Source organism: Melitaea cinxia, chromosome 18, assembly GCF_905220565.1.
Source record: "Melitaea cinxia chromosome 18, ilMelCinx1.1, whole genome shotgun sequence".
Lineage (NCBI taxonomy): Eukaryota > Metazoa > Arthropoda > Insecta > Lepidoptera > Nymphalidae > Melitaea > Melitaea cinxia.
Window position 1 is genome coordinate 8,770,745 of NC_059411.1, and position 12,530 is coordinate 8,783,274.

Consider the following 12,530-nt stretch of genomic DNA (forward strand, 5'->3'; position numbering starts at 1 on the left):
TAAAATTTAATAAATAAATAAAATAAGTTATTCATTGATGATATCATAAGCTTTACTACATAAAGTTCACTTAGTAATTTTTTTAAACTTCAGGAAAGCAGCGATTGAACTGAGATAGACATTCCAACAAAGGGACTGCTTTTTTTCCTGAGTCGGCATTCAGGAAATATTAATTTATGGTCGTTCCTGAGTGTTAGATCATTCGAGGCATGTTGATCACTACGACTAACAAATAAATGCCTATTTTTCCGTATGTACATTATATTTTTATAAATATACTGCGATGCAAAGGTCAAGATGTTGATCTCTTTACACTTCTCTCAGAGATTCTTTGCATCCTATTTTATAAATATGACAAATAGTTCTTTTCTACACAGTAAAATGACATTAATATCATCTGCATTGCTCTATAGCAAAATGCTATAGGGCATACATATACATAAACTAATCTAGCTGAATTGACATCCGTTAATAACCGTATTCTTTTAACCGCGTATGCTGCAGAACTTAGTCTAACCGTCAATTAACAGATATAGGGTCCCACCTGTAAATTTGAATCAATGGTGATTTCAAGAAAAACAGTTGAGTTAACTAAGTTCAATTTATCACCATTGAATTTTGGTTGCATATCAATTTCTTTTACATTTGGAGCAGAAAATTTGACACAACTAGTCTTTTTACGATTGAGAAGCAAGCTATCACGGTTAACCAGTACACCAGTTCAGAGAGAGCATTGTTTACATCGTCATAGTTTGTTTCTTGTCTGTGCAATTTAAATATTAATGAAATATCATCAGCAAACAATACAATCTCATGCTTCTTCTCTACTGAATATGGTAGGTCCTTAATGTATATTAAAAATAAGAATAGCCCAAAAATTGAGCCTTTTGGGACCCCCATCTGTATATGCGACCCAGACAACTTAGTACCAATTACATCAACCCTCTGATTTCTGTCACTTAGACAAGAACTCAGAAGTTTTAGTGCGATACTTTTATACGACCGACGAACACAGTCAAATGCCTTGAACAAATCGCAGAATAAACCTGAAGCATCACACGACTCCTTCCAAGCATTGACTATCAAAGTAAAAAGCTCAACTTCGGCATCAGTTGTTTCCTATGGAAAAAATCTCATACAAACCCTAGCTTGTGTAGATATTTATTCATTTATTTATAAAACATGGACAAATGCAGACCGAATTCTCATATGGAGTCAGTGCGTAGCGTAGTGGAAGCGGCCGGGGCGGCCCGCCCCGGGCGGCACTTTTTAGAGGGCGGCAAAATTTAACAATACTTAAATAATACAAATATTTTGTAAATATTTGAAGCATGTTTTGTTCCATTATTTTTATCGCAACTACAAATTCGAACCAATTGAAAGAAGCGCGAAATTTTTTTACTTATTTTGTGGCGAAGTCGGGGAATCCCTTTTCTTTGAACGATATACGTCTTTATTTGTCAAAATTACACGTTTATGGCTAATAATCAGCGAGAATGACATCTATTACATACGAAATGTAAGGGACAGCTACCCTTTAATTGAAACCATTTCGGACTATTATTCTGAGTATCAGACAACAAGAATTTTTTATCGCAAAACCATAGAGAAATAGATCTAGAGGTTTTTTATACCTCTCCGGTGAGTGAAAAATCGCTCTTATTCATCTAGAATCGTATTCTGTGGTTAATAACCATTTCTATTGCACTTATTTTACCCACACAAATATCGTTGTTGACTTTGGAACCACGTAAAAAAGCGAAAAGCTAAAAATAAACCTACCAAAAAATTGAAAAATTTCGAAATTTTCTGACAAGAAATTCCACTACCTAGTTCTAAACTCAGAATAGTGTTATGAGTATACTGGCGAAGTTAAAAGATAGCTTTCCCTTACATTCTGTATACTTATTAAGTTAAATATAGTTTATTTCACGTACGGAAAAGTCCCTTTAAGGTACGGGGATGTAAGCGATTCTTTGAAAAAGTTTGACAATTCGAAGAAAATTTTATTGATGGATCGTCAGTTGTCCATTTTACATCGTCTCGTATCTTAATTAAGTTACGCTTTCCAAATTGTGAGTTTTGTACAAATAAGTACGTGTAGTGGTTGTGAAGTAATCCAACACCTTTGTGAAAAATTGAATTTTTATCTAACTGTGTGAGTATTAAATATTCTATTTATGTAATTGTATGTTGGAATGTTTGATGTGTTGTTCAAACTATATTTTATTAAAATAAAAAAACCGCCGATGTGCGAATTTTACACTAGCGTACCCAGGGTTTCGTACAAATAGTCTAAACAACAAGTTCAAAAACGTGTTAAATAGAAATAAAGCTCCTAAAAATATGTGCGATAGCTCATTCTATTTGGAATGCCGTCTAGAAAAATGTTTTCTAATGGTTTACTAGCACATAAAAAATTGCGATTACTATTAACAAAATAAGCTAAAAAGGTATTTAGTTTTTCATTAACAAAATCTAAAATAATGATATTCGAGGATATTTTGAAAAAAGGAGAAAATTTCCAATAATAAAATCATCCGTTAATAAATCGTCGTTTTCCGGAACTAAATATATATATATATATACTAGCTGACCTGGCGAACTTCGTATCACCTTATTTTTTTCTGAAATATAATAATAACATAATATATCAAAATAAAATATAGCCTATCTTTTAAGTTGGATCAAACTGCACACGGTGTGCAAATTTGACTAAAATCGGTTAAGTAGTTTAGGAGTCCATTGAGGACAAACATTGTGACACGAGATTTATATATATTAAGATATATATATATATATATAATATATATTTGTTACTCTAGAAATAGTGCTCCACGAGGTCGTTACGACAAAGCCGGTATATCATCTAAAATATTTTTTAGTGTGACAACGTCTAATAAATCGATGACTGCCGGTGGCATGCACGAAAAAGGATAGGAAGGACTTATTTTAGCGTTACGCTCATTGTAGGCTTGCGCCGCATCTACCTCTCTTTCACTCGATTGGCCTACACGTCCGAGGAGAAATTTTTTATTTAAAACTAGCTGTGCCCGCCATTTCATCCGCGTGGAATTTAAAAACAAAGTTTTTGTTCAGTTCGCAGTTGTAAAATTAAATAAATGTCTAAAATAAAAGTAGCCTAAGTTACTCCTTATTACATCAGCTATCTGCCAGTGAAAGGCCGTCAAAATCGGTCCAGCTGTTTCAGAGGTTAGCTGGAACAAACAGACAGACAGACAGACAAACAGACAAAAATTGTAAAAAATATTAATTTGGTATATGTACCGTGTCCATCTATTAAAATTGTCGCATTTAGTAAAAATTGGTTATTTGAATATTACCAATTTTTGCCGAAAACTTCTCTATAATAATGTATGTAATATACATTAAATTAAAATATCTGACTGACTTATAGATTGTAGCTCACACAAATATTTTAATATGTTTCTTTTCTTATTGTAAGTTTTAAAATATAGAACTTCGAATGTAAATATGCCAAGTCAAACCCAATAAGGGTTTATTTATATTATAAACAAATAAACTCTACGACCAAAAAATAACAATAAAATCCTAAATAAGAGGGCGGCAAAATTTTTTCGCCCCGGGCGGCTGACAACCACGCTACGCCACTGTACCGAGTTTTGAGAAGCTATGAGATCTATGAAAATTTGGTCTGCATTTGTCTACGTTTATGAGATATTTTTCATAGGATTGAGTGTCCTCTACACATAAACTGCCATGTATTTGACACACATAAGAATATTATTTGTTGATTGTCAGTCTGTAGTCAAATTGATTTTTTTTTTTAAATGTTCTTTATTTTCATTATTTTTTTTTAATTAAAATTTTTAATTATGGTCCATTAGTCGCATATAAACTATCGCGAGGTAAATTAGTTGAGAGGTAATCAATGAAAAAAAAAATATTTTCAAGTGACCAGCTGCTATATAATCCACCATGTTATGGTCAGCTGACATTATTTTTCCTTCAAGATATTAGGTAAACTTTAATCTGACAAATTTTAAGGTGGAAGAAAATGACTAAAAATTTTTTTCTTCCATGCATGGAAGGCTGTCTCTGGCCACCCTACTTACGGATAGGGACACGAAAAAAGTATCGATACTTTATGACATCGAATACATTACCATTCGATACCGATACTTTTGTACTCTATACTTTGCATTCGATACTTTTAATCAATGAGTACGTTTTGGCAGGTATCGTATCGAAAGTTTTAAATAAGTACTTTTTTGTTTTGGTTGACTGAAATTTGTACGATAATTTGAAGCTACGACCTTTTTTTTGGACGTCGAAGATCAATACCTCTGTGTTACTCTATGCGTCTAGGTACAGAGTACTTTTGTGTTTGTACTCGATACCTAGAAGTATCGATACTTTTGTTTCGATACTTTTATTAGTACGATACTTTTTTTTCGATACTAGTTATGAGTACAATATCTATACTTCGTATTCGATACCGTGTCCCTAGCCACGGAGTCGCAGCTGACAATCGCGAATATTCATATTAGAAATCCCTTATGCATTTGACGAAGTTTTTGATTGGGGGGCAATTGGTCATGAAAATTTATCACTGGCTCCCGAACCATTAGACGCAAGAGAATCTGGCCAGCGCGATTTGATATCTGAACTAGAACTATAATAATACTCGAATAATGCCGTATATCCTAAGCTTGGGTCCCCATTGAAATACCAAGGCTTAGTTAGCCAGTCTTGGCCCAAGGTTGGATAATCATTGTCATGGCCGAGGCTGGGTTAAGCAGTCTGGCCTCTTTGTCAACTCTGACATTAGTCACTTTGTTCAACTCATTCCAAAGTAACTTAGACACTCTTCTGTTACGTAATTCCAATTTATCAAATTCATAAAGACAGATTAGAGAAAGAGCAGAAAAAGTTTTGTAAGTCCTAACTTTCTTCAAAATTATTAAATAAAGATTTGATTTTCAAGAACGTTGACTTACACCTATGAATACGAATATTCTTTTTATCAAGCCAAACTAAAATATTACGCTTAGTGACCGTCTCAAAGTCCGATTATATAACTATACTATGAAAACATAACTTTAGAGAATGCAAGCAATGCGAATGTTCAATTTACAAATAAAATAAATCCAAGCTAATGAAAACTTCTAACCCAATGTAATTAACGCTAATTCCGTCGCTTTTCTTGGGAAACCGTAACCTTACATAATTATGTATCACTAGGCCCGACCGCGCATTTACTATTAATATTTGGCAGGAAAAAAATCTGAAAATCGTAGGTTTTCTAGAGTCCTAACAATGCGATTGTCGATCCAGAAACACCTTATCAATAAACATTTTTATCTAAATTAAGAGGCATTAAAGCTGTTTACTCATCATCATCATCTAATGAAACCATAATATTAAAATGTCATTAATCTATTTTGTTTGTCTTTTTAAGGGCGCTAATCTCGGGAAGTAACTACCAACCTGTAGGGTTCGAATTGAAAAATTATTTTTGTTTTGAACAGTCCATTTACAGAGGGAGATTATAGGCTATATAAAAAAATTATTGTTCAATAATTGTGTTTGCTCGCAAACGAAAAAAAAAACCGACTTCAATTACATCGACGAGTAATGCAAGTAACTACGCGTCAAGATCAAAGATTACTCAAAAAGTTGTTATCAGATCTCGATAAGATTTAAATTTGACCACATAATAAACATCAGCTGTCGATAAAACTAAAATTCATCAAAATCGGTACACCGAAAATCCGCAATAACTTTTTACTAAAAAGTTATTGCGGATTTTCGAGTTTCCCTCGATTTCTCTGGGATCCTATCACCAGATCCTGGTTTCCTTATCATGATACCAAACTAGGGATATCTCCTTTCCATCAAAAAAAGAATTATCAAAATCGGTACATCCAGTAGAAAGTTATGCGGTATAATACAACGTAGGTCGACGAAAAAAGCGTCAATTAAAAACGTATTATTAGATATAACTCGAAAAGTAATTGTTAGATCTCAAATAAATTTAAATGGGACCAATTAACACACCACCTTTCGATTAAAAAAAAATTGTCGAAATCGGTCCACCCGGTCAAAAGTTCTGATGTAACATACAAAAAAAAAAAAATACAGTCGAATTGAGAACCTCCTCCTTTTTTGGAAGTCAGTTAAAAAAACACTCACTCTGTGTCTCCAATACGTTATTTTGTCTTCTTAAATCATCTATGTCTTGTTGGTGAGCGTTGTTTTTCCGTCTCATAAATTGTACATATTCTGCAGCCTTTTTCAAGATTTGTGCACGACTCGCCTATTAAGAAAATACAAATATCATTAATTCGTATTTCTGTGACATAAGAACAATATCTAATGCTCAACTAAAAATATTAAAATTTCTTTCAAATGCTACATTCCCACTTTAGGTGTTTGGTATTTCTGTGTTATCAGAACTATATCACAACACTCCAAATTATGCTCAATTCAAAATACAAGTACTGATTAAAAATACCAAATTCCACTTTATGTGTATGGTATTTCTGTGTCAACAGAACTATATCATAACACTATATATTGCTTTCTTCAAAATATTGATTATAAATACTGAGTTCTGAATATTTGTGTATAGTATCATTGTTACAAAAAACATATTTCACTATAATACATACTCTTTAATAGAAAATATTAATACTGATTAAAAAATACTTAAAATATTATAAAGCTCCATAACTCCTAATTCATAATATCTATTCTTTATCATAAATGCTTTGAAATACACAGGCCGAAGACGGGCAGCAGCGTCTTTGGTGCGACAAAACCAGTACTGCGGTCCCGCCTGCCCAGCGTGGTGACTATGGGCAAAACACATGAGTTCACGTTGTTTTTGGCGTAAACTTGTGGAGGCCTATGTCCAGCAGTGGACTGCAATAGGCTGGAATGATGAAGTCTTGAAGATGTAGTCACTTTTATTTGTGAGGTTTATCGTATCAACCTTAATAATAAGACCTAATGTTCACTTTGAAATTATACTTTATTTATTTATTTATTTATTTAACAATTTATGTACACTAGGAAAGCAAAAGGAAATAGCTCTTATAAACAATGCTGGTACAAAGGCACTACTTATCCCATGATGGAATCTCTTCCAGTAGTCCTGCTACAGGAAACTTATAAAACAGTCGCAAAATTAGCGTGTACAATCTAAACATATAGATAATAAAAATATAATATAAATACATAATTATACAATATATAAATAAATACATAATAATTTATACACACGTAGATACAAATAATACGATACTTATACATACACGCATACACATATACGATACATAATATAATACATACGATAATAAATTCCAATACGCATAAGGACACTTAATTAAATTGATTTTAGACTAGGATTGATTAAGGTAGAATTTTCTCACTCTTTTCTTAAATAGCGATAGTGTTTTGCAATCTTTGTTTAAGATTTACTAATAAGTTCGTTTTACTTAATACTTTTTGAAAGGTGGTTTTAAGCCCCGACTAAAAATAACTGTAAATGTTTTTGTTTTGAATTTTTTTTAAATGAAATATAAAAAGTCTTTACTTAACTATTTGAAAAGGTTTTTTTTTTTACTTAGATGTTTTATTTTACACCATATTGTTTTAGGTGATTTTTTGTTATTTACTATATTTATATTAAAGGAAGAGGGCATGCATAATAAATAAAATATTACGTAAATGGAACAGTTTTATTGGACTAACCAATTCTATATTCTAAGGTACATTTCTTAAAATCTAACTCACAATCAATACTAAAATTACACTCTGCTCCTATATGGAAAAGAACGGCTGCTACTTTACAAAATCTTCTATATCTGCTCCTCCGCTGTCAAAGGCTTCTAATCTTTGTCGTAATTCAAAAACTGAAATTCAAGTATTTTAATTAGATTGTGATAACAAGTTGTTTGAAATAATGAAAGGATATTTTGCTTGATTCTGAGTATTAGAGAGTAATACAATGAAACTCGTTCCGTTTTTATAAAATAGAAAAATACACATTCTCGAAAATGTGTCTAAGTGACAAAATTTATATCATTGAAAGAATATTTAAAAGGTATTTCAAGACTAATCTTACTTTTTGCCTCATTAGGTCATTATCATTATCATTTGTATGATGTAGTTCTTTTAAGACTTCTTTCCCAGCATTACGTTTTAGTAGCCGTATAAGTATATTCAATATAATGTCGCCTTTGGAGGCCTAAAAACAATTTTTTTTATTAAAGTTTTGTACATATGCCCATGCAAAAGAGTAAAAATTGAAACAAAAACTCTCACAGACTGTGAATTATTTGAAGAAAATGTAACAATTAAAGAGGATCATTATTGTATAAAAATCCACTCAGTTGTTACTTTTGTTTTTTTTTTTTGTTTTGTCCGTAACACAGAAAAGGGCAAATATTAAAAAAAGTAACTACCACTTCTACATTTCAAGCAGTCGCTGTAACGCATATACATAGAAATTTTAATGTTAATTATTATAACTATATTACTTACAACCTTATCACAGCCTACCACCGCCGCCAGCTCCGCCATAGCTCCGCCATAGACGCATCCTGGCGTCTCCTTCGCTCGTAATTGGCATTTCTAATTTTTCTTTCTTCCTGCAAATATTACAATAATATGTGACAAAATCACTTACGTAAATCTACTAATTAATTTCTATTGTGCGGTTTTTACACGTAGTACTTTACTTTTAAGAATAAAAGTAAAACAAATTAAAAATGGCTTGCGTACAAGGTATACGTGTCAGAAGTGAAACTTCTTTGGCAAACTAATTTTTAAGTCTCGTTTATATTTATTAAAATCTAAAGCTTTAGATTTCCTTTCCAGCGCCATCGACAAAAACGTTGCCGTTTGATCCGTAAAAATTTTACACTCATGCGCCTAAAGAAGTTTCACTTCAAAAAAACTTATCGTAGTTTTATAAATTATAGTCACTTTTGCTATAATTTTCTGTACCTATTCTAATTTTATACACTTACTCTGGTTAACGGGGCCGGAACCAGACACAATCAGGTGACTGTTCTGTCGGAATCCCGCAAAAGAAAAAGTATTCAATTAGACTAGTAAATAAACAATACCTCCGGTAACGAAGCTAGTCTAACTTTCTCTTTGGATACAAGGGTTTTTAAAAACTATTTTATGTTTTAAATTAAAGAAATGAAACAAGAAAAATGTATCCGATTTGGAGGCTGTTATATATCTGAACCCAATAAAACATATTAATACATTCATGTCTCTTCAAAACAAATCTAAGAATTTATTTATATCTGTGTTTTGTCTCTATACTTAATATGAACTGCCTGGTGGCAATGATATATCAGCGGATCAGCTACGTACTATTCTATGTGCATAGTTCAATATTACGTAGGTTCAATGTTTATCTCTCTGTCTTTGTGATAGAACTTTATTTTACTTGACTTTAAATACATTTACTTAAAATTGTATTGTTTTTAGCCGTCTACAACGTTGCATTGTCCAGTGGCCGTTCTTATTAAAACGTAGGATAAAAAAAAAGTAGTTTCGAGAGAGGTTCCATAAGGAGTTTAAAGAAAACGATTTCGAGAGAAGAGCGTTTAGGGTGTAATGTTTTCGGGTATAAATAAAATGTTCAACTCACTGTTCATAAGCGTCAATTAAATCCACCACAAGATGTATACAAATAAAGTACGGAAGAAGAAAGTCACAAGTACAGGCACAAGTACAGCATACAGTTTATAAGATAAGCAAGAAGGAGTAAGCGAGAGATATAAGCACAGTATAAAGCATAAAATACAGTTTATACTTATAGTAACTACGAAAGCGAAAATGAAATAATACAAATATAACGTAGCACTCGAGCACGGTAAGATTGTCGCGACACAAACGGCGGTAGTAGGAGAACTTGCGTTCGGCGTCGTATCGATGTCTCGACTAGCCTACGTGCGTATGCGCGCTGCGCTCGTTTTGGTACATACATATAAAAAAATTGAACGTCATTTTTTGTTTTCTAAATAATTCAATAATTCATACTAAAGAAGTATATAAATATTGTGTACTGTATGAATATATAATGTAATCTATATATGAAGCAAAAACTTTGTACCCCTATTTACGAAAATTGTGCGGACGGGGGAGTACGAAATTTCGCACAATGACGAGTGCAGAATGCTAATATTTTTTAAATTATGCATAAAAATATATTAAATCAATTAAAAAAGCATTACACACACTTACCACGTATTTGACACACACACGCATATTATACTATTTGATTGATTGTCAGTCTGTAGTTAAATTGAAAAAGAGGTTTGTTTTCATAATTTATTGGTTGTCTTTCATTTAAATTTTTAATTTTGGTCGAATTTCGACCTTTGGGTAACCACTAGGAAATATAAATGTATGAATATAATAGAGAGACGTGCCATCATTCCCCTCCAGAGACTGTCACAACCGGGACCAACGGCTTAACGTGCTCTCCGAGGAACTCCGAGGCAGTTCTTACTTAATAAATAAAATAAATTCTCATGCCCTTTCAAGGGCAGCATGAACATCTTTATTTAATCCATTGGTGTTTTTTTTAATTCGTAATATAAATCGACGTGCGAGACAATTACAATGAAAAAAGATTTAAAATAAACCGATTATAATATTTCTACTGACATTTTATCTAGAAAATTATCAATGTTTAAATATATAATTGGTATTGATTTATATATTTGCTATGTGGTTACGGCAGTAAAGAATATAGCCACCCCCTTCCTGTGGTTGTTGTAAGAGGCGACTAAGGGATAACACAGTTCCACTATTACCTTGGAACTTAAAAAGCTCACGTATGGCGGGAAAACCATCTAATGCTGCTGGCTTTCAAATACACAGGCCGAAGATCAGCGTCTGCGATGCGACAAAGCCAGCCCCGCTGTCACTAACCCAATGAGGTAACTATGAGCAAAACACATGAGTTTCAACATTATGGCGCGAGCTTGGAGAAGCCTATACCCAGCAGTGGGCTGCGATAAGGTGAAGTGATTTATATATGAAAATGGGTTAGTGAGGCTAGGAATTCGGGCGTTATAATGGATCAACATCTTAGATTCGAAGAGCATATCCTTAAAACTGTACGAAACTCATCGATTGGCAATTTTAAAACAATACACAAAAAATACTTAATTAAGAAACAGGTACAGAACTTGTAAAAGCCGATTAATGATAAACGACTGTACCACCGGTACCTACTAATTTTTAATAAAATAAAAAAACGACTGGAAGGGATGTTTAGTGTGTAAAGTGTATGTGTGTGTACATGATGTATCTATTTGTGTATCTATGTATAGATATATATTTATTATATGTGTACTTGATGATATTTGGTATTGTTGGTTACTACGATAGTCTTACTGACTTATTAGATGCTATTTATTGGCTGCTGCCGCTGTCGTTCGCATGGTACCCGAGGTGTCCACGGAAAATCAGCGTGTGAAGTTTAGGGATCTTACTATGGTCCCTGTATTTCCACAAGTGCTGAGTGGCCATCCTTTTTGTGACGGTACACTGCTGACAGGTGTTAATAACTTTGGCAGATGAATTTTGTGTTACGTTTACGGTTATTTTAATTTTATTTATTTTTTTACTCTTTTCTTCACATTTATGTTCAATCTTATAAAGAGAGGCTGTATTTGTTGTTTTTTTTTTCATTATTACTCTTTTCTTTTTATTTTAATTTTTTATTTGATTAAAGTTTTACTTTTCATTTTTTAAATTAATTATTTAAATTTTTAGTTACATCTTTACTTAATTTTGACCTTTTTTTGTATTTGTGCTCTCATTGTGTTAGTTGTATATAAGCAGTGTAAGTGTCTCAAATAAATGTCTTTCTTTCTTTCTTTCTTTCATATGTACAATTGGATGCCATAGTACCTTAATTTGTTTTATTATTCTCTAATTATAAATATACAAAAAATATAATATAAATTTATCTATACACATAATAAAATGGTAGGAAAGTCAAAACTGTACATTGAATATTTTTTTAAAAGAATACTTGAGGTGTGATTTACAATCGATACCGAAGCCAAAAATATAGTTTTTAGAATTTTTGTCTGTTTGTCTGTTTGTCGTTATGTATGTCCAGGATAAACTCAAAAAGTACTGCATGCATTTACTTCAATAGGCTACAAATCATCACGCTATCACCTACGGGGAACAAGCAGTGAACCTTTATTTCTTCAACGCATTCTGTAACAACGTGTAATCTAACGACGCATATTTGAATGTTGTTATTATGTTAATAACCATGCTTTAAGCCAGCTTCATACTATAAATAAAGACATTCTGTAGTATATTTAGTATTAGCGTTGCACCCGTGCGAAGCCGGGGCGGGTCGCTAGTAAATATATATATTTTTTGCAGGGGCAAGAGTGCGTCTGAAGTTTGTGCATGAGCGGCCGACTCCTGGTCTAACGCGCGGGGCGAGAGCGACGGGAGGCGGCGGGGACCACTGGCAACGGTGCGAG

At 32.7% G+C, this 12,530-nt stretch overlaps 1 long non-coding RNA gene across 1 annotated transcript; it reads right to left on the minus strand.

Annotated features, from left to right (window-relative positions):
- Positions 1–7,708: 7,708 nt before the first annotated feature.
- On the minus strand, positions 7,709–8,620 carry LOC123662499. The gene is made up of 3 exons (XR_006744496.1): positions 8,533–8,620; positions 8,114–8,236; positions 7,709–7,901 (listed from the first exon to the last, which is right to left on the minus strand). It is a non-coding gene; the product is annotated as an uncharacterized LOC123662499 (long non-coding RNA).
- Positions 8,621–12,530: the final 3,910 nt, after the last annotated feature.